General features: G+C 43.4%; 1 pseudogene; it reads left to right on the forward strand.

The window, feature by feature from the left end:
- The first annotated feature begins 3,347 nt into the window (after positions 1–3,347).
- Positions 3,348–13,687, forward strand: LOC103182715 (annotated as a pseudogene).
- The last annotated feature ends 506 nt before the right edge of the window (positions 13,688–14,193 follow it).

The raw sequence follows: 14,193 nt of genomic DNA on the forward strand, positions 1-14,193 counted from the left end.
TGATCACTGCACGACACAGTAAATTCTTGGAAACCTTTTGACACACCCTCCCAATGTGAAAGGTTCCATATCAAATGCAAGGATTGATATTTTCATTATTATGTGGAACAATGAAAATATTTAAGGGATATGGGGATAAGGCAGGGTTAGGTTATTGGCTGGAGTTAGATTAGAAGATCAGCCATGATTGAATGGCGGGGCAGGCTCGAAGGGCCAAATGGCCTACTCCTGCTCCTACATGTTATGTTAAACTGACATTCATCTTGCTTCTTTTATAATTTTCCTTTGCATGGAATTAAAATGTTTCTTTCTCCCTCTTTTTTCCTCTTTTAAAATGTTTTGGGGCTGAAACTCCACCTGGGTCTAGGTTTATTTTATTTATGAAGCATCTTGGAGCTCTCAGAATTGAGCAAATTCTGAAATACAGCCTTAATTTTGAAGCCATTTTTCTGTAAATGCTTTTAAGATCAATGGAAAACAAACTTCAAGACTGAATTCAACAATTTGCCAATTTCTGGGCACTCCAAAATACAATACTATTAATAATATTTGCATTAGTTACAGCACTTCATCATGTCATCGAAATCTCAGGAATTACTGTGAAGTGTAGTAAATGTGTTCCCCATATTTGCAACTGAAATTGTTTATTCAGGAATCCTGTAAAGGAATAAAGCAAATTTGGACCTGAAAGATCTGATGTTACAGTAAGTGTTAACATGGCCTTTTGCGTTCCCCCCCCCCCCCCCTCACCCTACCCCCCTCCTCGCTCCCTCCCTTCCCTCCCCTCACCCTGACCATTTCCCCCCTCGCTCCCTCCCTCCCTCCCCTCACCCTGACCATTTCCCCCCTGCTCGGGTCATGACCCAACTGTGCAGCGCCTTGGGACGTCCTCCTGACGTGAAAGGCGCTTTATAAATGGAATCTTGTTGTTGTTGTTGTTGTTGTTTACGTTTCAGCTTATTCTACCCAATGTTAACGTGGAACTGAAATATTTTGACCTTGGTCTCTTGAATCGAGATAAACAAATGATCGGGTCACCATCGAATCAGCACTGGCAATGCAAAAATATAGTGTTGCAGTGAAATGTGCCACTATTACACCAGATGGAGCCTGGGTTAAAGGTGCATATTATTTGGTGAATTCATTTTATTTGGTCACTAGATATAGTATATTATCAAATTGAAAACAGCTTATTCAATCTTTTTGCTTTCAACACCGAGACTGAATTTGTCCTTCTTCGTGAAGTCTGCAACTTCTACATTGATGAAGGAATAATGCAACTTAAAAATGTCTTTTGATGTTTCTTCTGTCCTACCTGGTAAAACCAGCTGTTCAACATCGCAATCTGAAGTGTGGAGAATCCAATTGCATTTCACTCAGATGCCAGCAGGTGGCAGTGGTGTGCTTATAATTATAATTCAATCCTAACAACAATAATAATCCTTGCATTTGATATAACGTCTTTTCACGTCCTCGAGGCGTCTCAAAGCACTTCACAGAATATACTGTAAAGTAAATTGACTGTATATTTTGTGGGCGAAACGCGACAGCCAATTGTGCACAACAGTGTCGCACAAACAGTCGTGGATTGAGTGACCAATTTATTATATTTTTTAAGGAATTATTAACTCCGGAAAAGCAATCTGCCAATCGACTAACAACCGGGTTTCTACTTACCGTTAGGTAAACAGGGGTGTGTCTAGTAAGGAAAATTGCCCAACGTTTCACCTGCTGGGAATTGAACCCCAGGTCTCTCACTTGCTCAAAAAAACAAAAAACAATAATAAATTGGTCATTTTCAATCTACGACTGTTTGTGGGACATTGCTGTGCGCAATTGGCTGCCGCGTTCGCCCACAAATATACAGTCAATTCACTTTACAGTGTGTTCTGTGAAGCACTTTGGGACGTCCTCCCGACATGAAAAGCGCTATATCAAATGCAAGGATTATTATTATTATTATTGCTCTAGCCACTGAGCTGCAGGACTCCACAATGAAGTGCTCACTGGCATGTACAATTTTATAATAATAATAAGCCTTCCATTTGATGTAGCGCCTTATCGAGTCGTCGACACCTCAAAGCACTTCACAAGATATACGGCAAAGTGGATTGACTGTATATTGTTTGTTCAAACACTGTCCGAAACACTGATTGTCCAGCACCTTGGGACATCCTCTCAATGTGAAAGGTGGTATACAAATGTAATTTTTTTGTTGTTGTATTGTGGGTGAAATGATTTTACAATTTTACAGCACAGAAGGAAGCCCAAGTCAGGAGGAACGTCCCAAGGCACTAGACAATCAATGTTTTGGACCTGAGCTGGGGGTCGGGATTGGGGAGGGTGGAGAGCCGAAGGGGGAAGGAGGGTGACTGAAGGCATGGTTGAAGAGGAGAGTCTTGAGACGGGTCTAGAAGGAGGTAAGGAAGGGGGCGAGGTGGATGGACTGCGGAATGGAATTCCAGAGGGTGGGGGCAGAGTGGCAGCAGGCCCGCCCACCAATGGCGAGGCGGGGACATGAAGCAGGCCAAGAGCCCGCTGAGCGGAGGGAGCGAGCAGGATGCTAGAGTGTTAGGAGGTCGCAGAGGTAGGGGGGAGCAAGGCCATGGAGGGCTTTGAAGATGAGGACCAGGATCTTGAATTGTATCCTCTGTGTGATGGGAAGCCAGTGGAGTCAGGTGAGGATGGGTGCGATAGGGTCATGGTGCAGGAGACGACACAGGCCTGCAAAGTTCTGGATGATCTGCAGCCTATGCAGGGAGGAGTTGGAGAGGCCAACAAGCAGGGAGTGGCAGAGCCGGGCGATGTTGTGGAGGTGGGGGAAGGCAAAGCAGGACATAGCATGAATGTGGGGTAGAAAGGATAGTTGAGGGTCAAACAAGTACACCAAGGTTCCAGACCTGCTTAGTAAGGTGGATTGTGCAACCTTGGATGGTGATGCTGTCAGTGCCTGAGGTGTGGAGGTGCTGATGAGGGCCAATCAGGAGAGCCTCGGTCTTGTTGACGTTTAACTGTAGAATGTTAATTCTCATCCAGGACTTATAATAATAATCATCCATAATAATAATAATAATAGACTTGATGTCTGAAAGGCAGTCTGGAGTTGACGGTGGAGGCAGAGAGATAGAGTTGGGTGTCATCGGCATACATGAGGAAATTGACCCCATGTCTACGGATGATGTCACCAAGAGGGAGCATATAAATATTGACGAGAAGGGGATCAAGGACAGAACCCTGAGGAACACTGCACGAGACTTTGCGGGGGCTAGAGGAGAAGGAGTTTGTGGAGATGATGTAGAGATGGTATGAGAGGTGAGGTAGAGTCTGAACCATTCATGGATGGAACCATGAAGGTTGAGGTGAGAGGCAGTGGAGGAGGATTCAGTGGTCAATGGTATTGAAGGCAGCAGAGAGGTCAAGGAGTACGAGGAGGCAGAGGGAGCCCTGGTCACAGATGGACCGAATGTCATTTGTCACTTTGACCAAAGCTGTTTCTGTGCTGTGGGCGGCACAGAAACTGATTGGAGGGGTTTGTGAAGGGAGTGGCGGGAGAGGAAGGAGCGATGCTGGGAAGCAACGTCTCATTCCAGGACCTTGGAAAAGAAAGGGAGGTTAGAGATGGGGTGGCAGTTTGAGAGCAGGGATGGGTACAGGGAGGGTATTTTAAGGATTTTTGATGATGCCTGTTTTTAAAGGGGTGAGAATGGTGCCAGTGGATAGGGAGAGGTTTATGATGTCTGTGAGTCAGGGGGCAAGGTGGTGGTAAGGTAAGGAGTAGGGATGGGGTCGAGGCAGCAGGTGGTCAGTTTCATGTGGGTTATGATGGTGATGAGAGAGGAGGGAGGGATGGGTAGGGCCCTGGGTGTGAGGGGTTGACGGGGAGGGGGTAATAGACGGAAGGGCAGAGGCAGCTGAATGGATCCACTTGACTTTGGTTTCAAGCAAGTCCAGCATCTCCTCGCAGTTGGCGTCGGAGGAGAGAATGGGTGAGGCATGAGAGGGTGGGTGGAGGAGCAATTTGGTGATGGAGAAGAGGAGCCTGGGGTTGTCCTTGGTCTCCAAAATTGTCTTGGAGTAGAACAACAATTTAGCAGAGCGGTAAGATTTGATAAAGTCCAGCCAGATCTGCCGATGGACTGTTAGGTTGGACACATTGTGCCCTTGTAGGTAAGAAAGCCAATCAAATGTTGATATGTGGTTAGTGCACTCGCTTTGCAAGCGACAGACCTGAGTTCAATTCCAGGCACAGGGCGAAACCTTGGGCAAGTTTCCTTACTCCACACGCCTAATAATAATCCCTCCAAAACAAAAAACAATAATAAATTGGTCATTTTCAATCTATGACTGTTTGTGGGCTGTCACTTGGCTGCCACGTTCGTGCACAAATATACAGTCAATTCACTTTACAGTATATTCTGTGAAGTGTTTTGGGGCGTCTAGAAGACGTGAAAAGTGCTACATCAAATGCAAGGATTATTATTATTATGTAAAGCTAAGGGTGTGTAGTATAAATTGAGACATGTGATTATATAATATTCCCTGGCACTGGTGAGTTTACATCTGGAGTACCACATACATCTTTAGTCTCCCTGCTTCAAAAATAGATGAGAACAGAGACCCATAGGAAATTCAAATAGATAGATATGTGGAACAAACTGCGAGCACAATTAGTCAAATGATAAACCACAAAGGGTTTCAAAAGAAACTACAAAAGTTCCTTGCAACTAAAATACTTTTACATTTACTAGTGAAATGAAGACGCGTGGTGTTTGTTCAATACAGAAAATTGAATGAATCAGATTGCGAATAACGGTTACTTTGATGATGTACCACTTTCATTTATGTAGCACCCTTCTGTTTGAAAAGAGAAGGGAGTTTCTCCTGGTGTCCTGGATAACTGCAAAATAAAAACGGTCATTCATTTCATAGCTGTTTGTAGGAGATTGCTGTGATCAAATGGGCTGCAGTGTTCACCCACAAAACATGCAGTCACTCCACTTTACAATATATCCTATAAAGGTTTGATTCACCCTCCAGACGTGAAAGGCGCAATTTCAAATGTAATGATCATTTTATTATTATTGACCCAGGGTAACGTCTTGACGCATTTTACGTGTAATTTTGGAGCAGGAGAATGGATATTGAACATTACACTTTTTGATTTTAGAAAAATAATCTTGAACCCTTTATTGTTTGATATAATTATGTGACTGGTGAAGCAGCTTCTTAAGCTCATACTTGCCTAATGTCTTTACCTTCCAGTATCGAGTCATCGATTTTGTTATGGACCAGCCAGGTAATTTTAAACTGGTCTTCACACCCAAGAGCAGGAGCAAATCCCTGGAGTGGAATGTGTTTGATTTCCCTGGTGGAGGGGAGGAATGGGAATGTATAACACTGACGAGGTAAGACGCTCCTCTCTGCTAAACATGTCTATGAAGGTGGAAGTTCCCAATCTACTTGTATTTAAACTGCAGTCATCGAGGTCTGCTTTGCAGGTGGTGCTGTGTGTCAGTTCTGGAAACTGCGTCATTTACTGCAGAACCATTCGGTTTGTGGAGTCCTGTAGCTCAGTGGTTAGAGCACTCGCTTTGCAAGCGAGAGACCTGAGTTCAATTCCAGGCAGAGGGCGAAACCTTGGGCAAGTTTCCTTACTCCACACAGAGCCTAATAATAATCCCTCCAAAACCAAAAACAATAATAAAAAAAATTGGTCATTTTCAATCTACGACTGTTTGTCGGACATTGCTGTGTGCAATTGGCTGCCGCGTTCGCCCACAAATATACAATCAATTCACTTTACAGTGTGTTCTGGGACCGCTTTGGGACGTCCTCCCGACGTGAAAAGCGCTATATCAAATGCAAGGATTATTATTATTATTCAGGGCCAGATTCGCAGTTTGTGTCCTTTTTTATTCTCACATGGGTTTGAGTTGAAATTATAACAAATTTTTAAAAAATCAAGGCCTATTTAGTTTCGCACAAAAGCATCAAAGTGCTTAACAGTGGAGAGGAGGTGACCGTAAGCACCGTCAAAAATGAGGGTTTTCAGATGGGACTTGAGAAAGACGAGAAAGGGATCAAGGCGGAGAGATTGAGGGAGAGTGTTCCACACTTAATAATGTATCAACTGAGTGTTAGTGCATTTGTAATTTCAACAACAACAGCAAACTTGGATTTATATAGCGCCCTCCACGCCGGACGGCGTCTCAGAGCACTTGAATTTAGTTTATGAAGGTAATGCTAGTCCATTAATAACCTTTGCCCTGTTCTGCTTCTTGGCCTAGTCTATGACAGGATTTGCACACAGCTGATTCCAGCACGCATTAGCTAAGAAATGGTCCCTTTACATAAGTACCAAAAACACCATTATGAAGTGATATGATGACGCTTCAAGGATATCTTCCAGAATATTTTCGAGAAGTAAGTTTTTTTCCATATAATTCTGAGATAAGAAATCATGCCCTTGTCATCCAATGCTTTACGCTCTGTAACCTCCAATAGAAAGGGAGGGTAGGGGTAGGTCGACATGCTCTGTATCAAACACTCTCCATTTGGTTAATGCATCTCTATCAGATTCTGTAGCCTGGCTGCCTGGAGGAGAACCAGCTGCCCTTCCAGTTGGGTTCTGATGAAATGTTAAGATATCTATGGTCTCAGTCGTTGTGACCTGAGCCCTTTTATCTACTCTACTTGCGAGTCTTTAAAGTAGCTTCTTATTCCATTAACATTCAGACATGAAAAGCAATACGAGCCACAACGTGAGTAAAAGACTCAAGTACTTTTGCCGGTATTGGGCAAGTTTCCTGGAAGATGAACTTTGCTCCTTTTGAAGTTGTCTTTCATCTGATAAATATATGCAATATTACAATGGAGTTTCTTAACAGGATACCTTAATAATGATTTTGTGTACTCATGTGGACTCCTTCCAGCAATGGCGATGAGCTATGGAAATTATCCTTTTACGTGATTTTACTTCCAGAACAGAATACCAGCGTGGTGCTTGTGCATGTGATGCTTTTGAGTTAAAAATAAATGGATATTGCCATGTGGTATTGACTAGATTTTAATAAATAGTGTGAAATCCTGAGGGCAAACAGTTACAGACCACAATCCAACATCTATGGAGCTGCTACTTCCTAAAGAGAGAAGAGCTAACAATGGATGGTGCGGTACTTACATTTCTTTTTCTACTGGCAAATGACGATTCAGAGTAAAATTTTATTTTTTTCTGGTTCACAGACATTACAAAGGCAAGTTTAATAAACTGGGGATTTGGTATCAGCATTAGCTGATCGATGACATGGTGGCTCAGATGCTGAAGTCCTCAGGGAGTTTTGTGTGGGCCTGCAAGAACTACAACAACAACAACAAAATTACATTTATAGAACGCCTTTCACGTCGGGAGGACATCCCAAGGCGCTGAACAGTCAGGTGTCGGGGCCTGAGCATGGGGGAGGGCTGGTGTAGGGGTGAGGGAAGGCATCGAGGTGGAGGGCAACCAAAGGCACCATCAAAGAGAAGGGTCTTGAGACCGGCCTTGAAGGAGGAATGGGCGGAAGCGAGGCAAAGGGACCGTGGGATGGAATTCCAGAGGGTGGGGGCCGAGAGGCTGAAAGCCCGACGATGATGACATCCTGGCACAAGGTTATAGTCTTAACCAGGCAAGCCAAATAGTGATACTGACTTCATTGGAACATTACAGTTCAGTGATTTATCTTGTGAGTCACTGAGTGGTACAGATTGGGCAGGTCCAGTTCAATCCCTGGTCTGTGCTGAGTAATCTGATCTCAGAGCAGAGCAATTGTTGTTTCACTACGATTTGTTTTGTCACCAAGGGTTGGGAACGGAATATCAGGCACCTCTGATTGCTATCGAACAACAACAACAGATTACATTCATATAGTGCTTTTCACGGTGGGAGGACGTCCCAAGGCGCCTTCCAGCAAAGGTCTCTATCTCTGCCCTTGCAGGAAAGTGTGCATATGGAGTCAGAGTAGAAATTCCACCAGAATTTAGACTTACACTGTACTTTTAACATTTCAGTGTATCCAGAATTTGGACAATTCTAAAACACAGTCTTAATTGTGAAACCAGTTTTCTGTATGTGATTTTAACAAATACATGAGTATGTTAAAACACACGTTGGGACTATGAACTCAATTAGTCTAGGCTGACACTCCAATGTAATGCTGGGGAATGAACCATTGTTGAAAGTGCTGTCCTCTTTACCCTCCTCAGCTTCCTATTCCCTCCCTCCAGCCCCCACCCCACACCCCGCTCGGTCTCCCAGCCAGATTTGTGAAGCACTTTGAGACATCCCCTGAATGTGAAAAGTTATGTGCAAATGGTTGTTATTGCCTTTTGCATTTACAGTGTTTTGTCTATAGGCTTTGGTTCTCTTGGACTGATGACATCAATGCTTGTTTGTCCAGATGGAAAAACCATTGAAGCTGAGGCAGCTCACGGAGCAGTTACTCGCCAATACAGGGAGTACCAGAAGGTTAGTGACCCTGCGTTTGATCAATAGATCAACAGCCACCCAGAAAGGTCCTTTGTCCACTTTATCCCTCTCCCCCCCTGCAAGCTGGCCAAGCTTTGTAACCTTATGAATCGATTGGTGCTGGAGAAAATATAGCCCACAAATATTTCCTGTAAATTTCCTCCCTCCCTGTTAATTCTTGTAAGTTCTATATTGTTGTCATTTTTATATTGTTCAGAGGACTGTGGTTTTCCAACAAATACGCATGGGTAAGGTCTGATCCTAGGATGCAATTGAAATGGATAATAATAATAATAATTCTTGCATTTGATATAGTGCTTTTCACGTCAGGAGGACGTCCCAAAGCGCTTCACAGAACACACTGTAAAGTGAATTGACTGTATATTTGTGGGCGAATGCGGCAGCCAATTGCGCACAGCAATGTCCCACAAACAGTCATAGATTGAAAATGACCAATTTATTATTGTTTTTGGTTTTGGAGGGATTATTATTAGGCATGTGGAGTGAGGAAACTTGCCCAAGGTTTCGCCCTGTCTGGAATTGAACCAGGTGTGTCGCTTGCAAAGCGAGTGCTCTAACCACTGAGCTACATAGAATAGGGTTGGGCTGAATGTTTCACAGCAAATTTGATTATCTGTGAATCTATAATGGAACACTGCACTTTTCACCTCTTTGTTGTAATGATATTAATGGGATGTGATAGTCAAACCAGTGAGAGGCCGAACACCCTATCATTCTCTTGAGCTGTTTCTGTACTGTAGTGAAGTCCAGATGAAAGCTGGGTTTAATTCCATGCTAATTAAGGCTTTAAATAAAAAATTTCACGTCTTTCTTTACCTGCATTGATAAGTAAAGTAGAAAAAAATCTTACATTTACCTTTCACATCAGGAAGATGTCTCAAAAATTGGTCATCCATTTTGTGGCTGTTCAGGGGCATTGTCTGCAAGATGCACAGTCACTTAATTTTACAGTATACCTGTGAAACGTTCTGAGATGTTTTGATGACATAATAAGGTGCATTAGCGATATTATATTACAAGGAGTCACAGTGAAGGTTGGCACTGGATTAAAAAAAAGTTTGAAATGGGAAACAGATGGCCTCAAATGGGTTTCCAGGTTTGAAAGAATTTCTGACTGGGATCCCTCCAGTCACTGTATCATGGTTGGTCCCAGGTGACGTCCCTGTTTCATTGTCACGTCTGGCGTCCCCCAGGGCTCTGTCCTTGGCCCTCTTCTCTTTAATATCTACATGCCCCCTCCTTAGTGACATCATCCGCAGACATGGGGTCAACTTCCACATGTATGCGGATGACACCCAACTCTTATCTTTCTACCTCCACCCTCAACTCCAGGACCACTGTTGTCCTGACAGACTGCCTGTCGGACATCAAACCCTGGATGAGGGCAAATTTCCTACAGTTGAATGTGAACAAGACTGAGGCCCTCCTGATTGGCTCGCGCCAGCGCCTCAGCACCTCAGGCTCTGTTAGCATCAACCTCCATGGTTGCACACTACAACTCACAAAGCCAGTCAAGAACCTAGGTGTCTTGTTCGACCCTCAACTGTCTTTTCTTCCCCACATCCAAGCCATGACCGCTCTGCCTTCCCTCACCTCCGTAACATCGCCCAACTCCACCACTACCTCACCCCTCAGGCCTCTGAAACTCTTGTTCATGCCTTCATCACCTCCAGACTACCAACCCGCCCGTTCCCTCCACTCAGCTGGCTCCGGTCTGCTCCATGTCCCCCAACCCACCTGCCCCACCATTGGCGGGAGAGCCTTTAGCCACTCTGCCTCGAACCTCTGGAATTCCATCCTCCAATCACTCCGCCTTGCCCCCTTCTTAGCCTCTTTCAAGTCCTGCCTCAAGATCCTCCTCTTCGACCATGCCATCGGTCATCCCCTTCCCCTCCCTTCCCTTCTCCCCACCTGACCCCAGCTCAGGTCTGAAATGCTGTACACTGTCCATCGCCTTGGGACATCCTCCCAACGTGAGAGGCGCTATACAAATGTAATCTACTTGTTGTTGTTATTGTTGTTCATTGCTGCTCCCGTTTATTGAGTCCGGCTGAAAATAGGATATTGACCTAAGCTACACCAATAGAAATTTACAACCCTCTTGAAGCCAACAGAAATACAATATTTAGATAACCAAATGTATTCCAGAACCAACATGACATGAGTGGTGCACAAGTTGTAATATTTTAGAAATCAGCCTTAGGACCAAACTGTTGTGCTAAAGTCAGAGGGGGTTTAGCTTCACAGCCAGTCTATAAGAACTATAAAAAAAAATGTTGTAAGAGGTTATGGGAAAAGGCAGTAGAATGGGATTAAATGGATTGCTCTTTCAGAGAGGTGGCATGGACAGAATAAGTCAAATGGTCTCCCATTTGGAGGTCAGAGAGGTAGGGGGGGGCAGAGGAGTGCAGGGACTTGAATACGAGGGTGAGGATCTTGAAGTCGATCCTCTCTGGGATAGGCAGCCTATGCAGTCTGGCAAGGACTGGGGTGATCGGGGAGCGGAGTTTCGTGTGGGTGAGAATATGGGCGGCAGAGTTCTGAATGAGTTGGATTTTATGAATGGTAGTGGATGGGAGTCCGGCGAGGAGGGAGTTGGAGTAGTCCAGCCGAGAGGTGACAAAGGCATGAACCAGAGTTTCAGCGGCTTTTCGGGAGAGATATTGACGGAATAGGAGTAGCTCTCTGAGAGAGCAATCCATTTAATCCTGTTCTACTGCCTTTTCCCATAACCTCTTATAACATGTTTTTTAACCTGATCAGGCAAACAGGATCTCTAACTTCTCATTCAAAGGACAGCACTTCCACCAATGCAGTGTTCCTGCAGCTCTGCATTGGAGTATCAGCCCAGACTGTGTTCAACATCCCATTTATGATACTCTAACTGTTTCCCTTTTTCCTTTGGGACTAGGTTTGCCCAGACTCTGGAGCGGGTATGCGTGGACACTGTTTGAGAGTGGGGTCATGACAAAAGACTGGCTTTGTGTATCCATGGCATTCAGAAGTACGTAACTATTTAATGCAAAACAATGAAAAACACAACTGAATTGAAGCGGTTCTTAAAGATGGTTATGTATTGTGTGCAAGTCTGTGTCTTCACCTTCTATTTGTGGTGGTGATAGGGGAATATTTTTTGCATGTTGTGGGCTGCTGTTTTGGGTCTGAACGCAAATTGTAGCCATATAGAATGAACACAGCAAGTTAGCTAAACACCTCTGTTGCTCTTCATGTTCCACACTTTTACGAAGGTCTCTTTCCATTCTATTCTTGATAGCTGTATTCACAGACCTGAGTCAGATCTTTCCCTTATCCAAGCTACTCTTAATTTTGTAAAAAAATCTTTATTTGTTTTATGATTTTCCTCCATCTACACCACACAAGGGAAAATAGATCAAGGACCATTTTCTGGAATCCAGTTTATCTGTACCCCCTGATATACTGGAGCATTGGAGAAACAAATGAGGGCTGGTTTACAAGAATTGATGTGAAGTCAGATTTGGGGCAGAGGAGATTCCAGGCACCCAGCAAGAGTTTAGGCCCAGTTTTCATTTTACCCTATCCCTGAGCTCGGGTATTCAGGTAGTGGAGAGGTTAGTTTTACAGAGAGTTATTTTATAGAGCTGTAAGCACCTGCTCAGACTGGGTGTACTGTTGAGCTGTGGTAAAATGGAAAACAACTGAGTGCTAGACATTGTTGTTGAAAGTCCCTGTTAACACATTGTAATATTTTCCTCTGTTAGTACAAAACCAGGCCAACACTATGTGAACACTGAAGAATTTCTGAACGTTCTGAAGAAAAACTTGAACAAGAAGCTGAGTCTGTGATAATAACTGAGGAATGTGCCGCAGTTCATGCCATTCGAAGGCAATTGTTTCTACAGTGAAGACCTAGCTTGTAATATAGAATTAAGATGCCCACTACTGGGGAGGGTGTTTCTCTCAGGCATTAATAAAAAGGGTATGAATTCGCCATCGCCTCTGACTCACTGGGGGTGTGAGATGAAATTGAGTTTATTATTGACGTTGGTTTCTCTGTTTGACCCGCGTAGTTTTGTTTAGTTTTTAATTTTATTAGCAGGTTAGCTTTCCAGCTTCTGTCCATCACAATAATTTCAGACACACTTATTTCTGCAGGACAAGAGGGCACAGGTTCAGGGTTGTGATAGGCATGTTTAGGACAGTCACCAGGAAGTATTTCTTTACACAGCGATTGGAGTGGGTTACCCTAGGAAGTACGGTAGCAATCAGGCGAGCTGTAATTTGAAGCTATAATGGGTCAACACTAGGATGGGTAAATTCTGGAAGGTGATATCATCATCCTCATCTAAACTCTCACTAGGCACAAGGCTATTTCAACCTTCATTCATGATGTAAAACTGATCTATTTCCTATAGAGAGAATAGACTGGCTTCATATTCTGGGGGAAGCTAGGATAATCCTATCTCACAATATTGTGCCCTAATTATCTAAAATGACAAGAACATGAGTTGCCAGATCTTTAGAGGCTGGAGGAAGGCAGATTGAGGGGTGAGGTAGACGGAGGAAGGGTGGGAGGAGACACCAGCATCAAGCAGATGATAGTAACAAAATAAAAAAGTGAGAGAGCGTAAAGGAACAAAATAAAGGCAAGAAGAAGGAAAATAGTAGAAAAGGGGGAAAAAGTGACAACAGCAGATATATTAAAATAAAAGCACAGCAGTGTACAACAACAATAAATTACACTTGTAACGCATCCTTCATGTTGGAAAGATATTCCAGAGCACTGGACAGTCAGGGATTTTGGACTCAAGCTGGAAGTTGGGGTCAGGAGGGATGGAGGGCAGGGGGTGGAGGAAGAAACAAAACATAAATTGGAAACAGAAAAGAAAAAAAAAGCAAGATTGGGAGGAGACCGAAACCAAAGAGTAAACAGGAAGCTCTAAACTTTACGATATAATCTTTGATCACAAAATTCCTGCTTTCTGCACAAGTGAATACACACAGAGTAAAACCTGGAAATAGTTCCAACATTTCTATAAACTTTTTTTTGAGTTTATTTATTTTTTTCTAGCTGTGTTTTGGGCTGATACATACAGGAAAAATGAACAGAAATACAGGAAGACGACAAGAATAAAGGGTGCGGCCTACAAGCAAAGTCTGATTTACGTTATAGCAGCAGTTTGAAGCCACTGTGAGCCTAGGAATCAAACATTCTCTGATCTGCTTCCTCCCTCCCACCTCCTCCACTTTCTACAATATTATTTATCACTTGGCTAGCAATTGTATCACTACAGTAAGGAATAATGGGCCCTAGATTGTGGCAGTTTCTAAAACAAATCCTTAATAAGGAAACCCGAGGTACAGATATCAGCTCTAATTGGAACTAGCCCATTGTGGATAAGGAAACAGTGTGGATGATTGGTAATTATCATCCACACTATGATTGATAATCTCTGATAAGACTAAGATTATTGTCACAGTATACAATTTCGCAAATCTTACTATTGATCTATGTTACACTGTTTTAAGTATGTTAGAGGACTTCTGGGTGTTTTAAATCTGCCAATTTTGCATTTTGCAATTCGCCCACAAATATACAGTCAATTCACTTTACAGTCTATTCTGTGAAGCACTTTGAGATGTCTAGAATATGTGAAGAGCGCTATATCAAATGCAAGGATTATTATTAT

The sequence above is a fragment of the Callorhinchus milii genome, unplaced genomic scaffold (genome assembly GCF_018977255.1).
Source record: "Callorhinchus milii isolate IMCB2004 unplaced genomic scaffold, IMCB_Cmil_1.0 Scaffold1, whole genome shotgun sequence".
Taxonomy (NCBI): Eukaryota; Metazoa; Chordata; class Chondrichthyes; order Chimaeriformes; family Callorhinchidae; genus Callorhinchus; species Callorhinchus milii.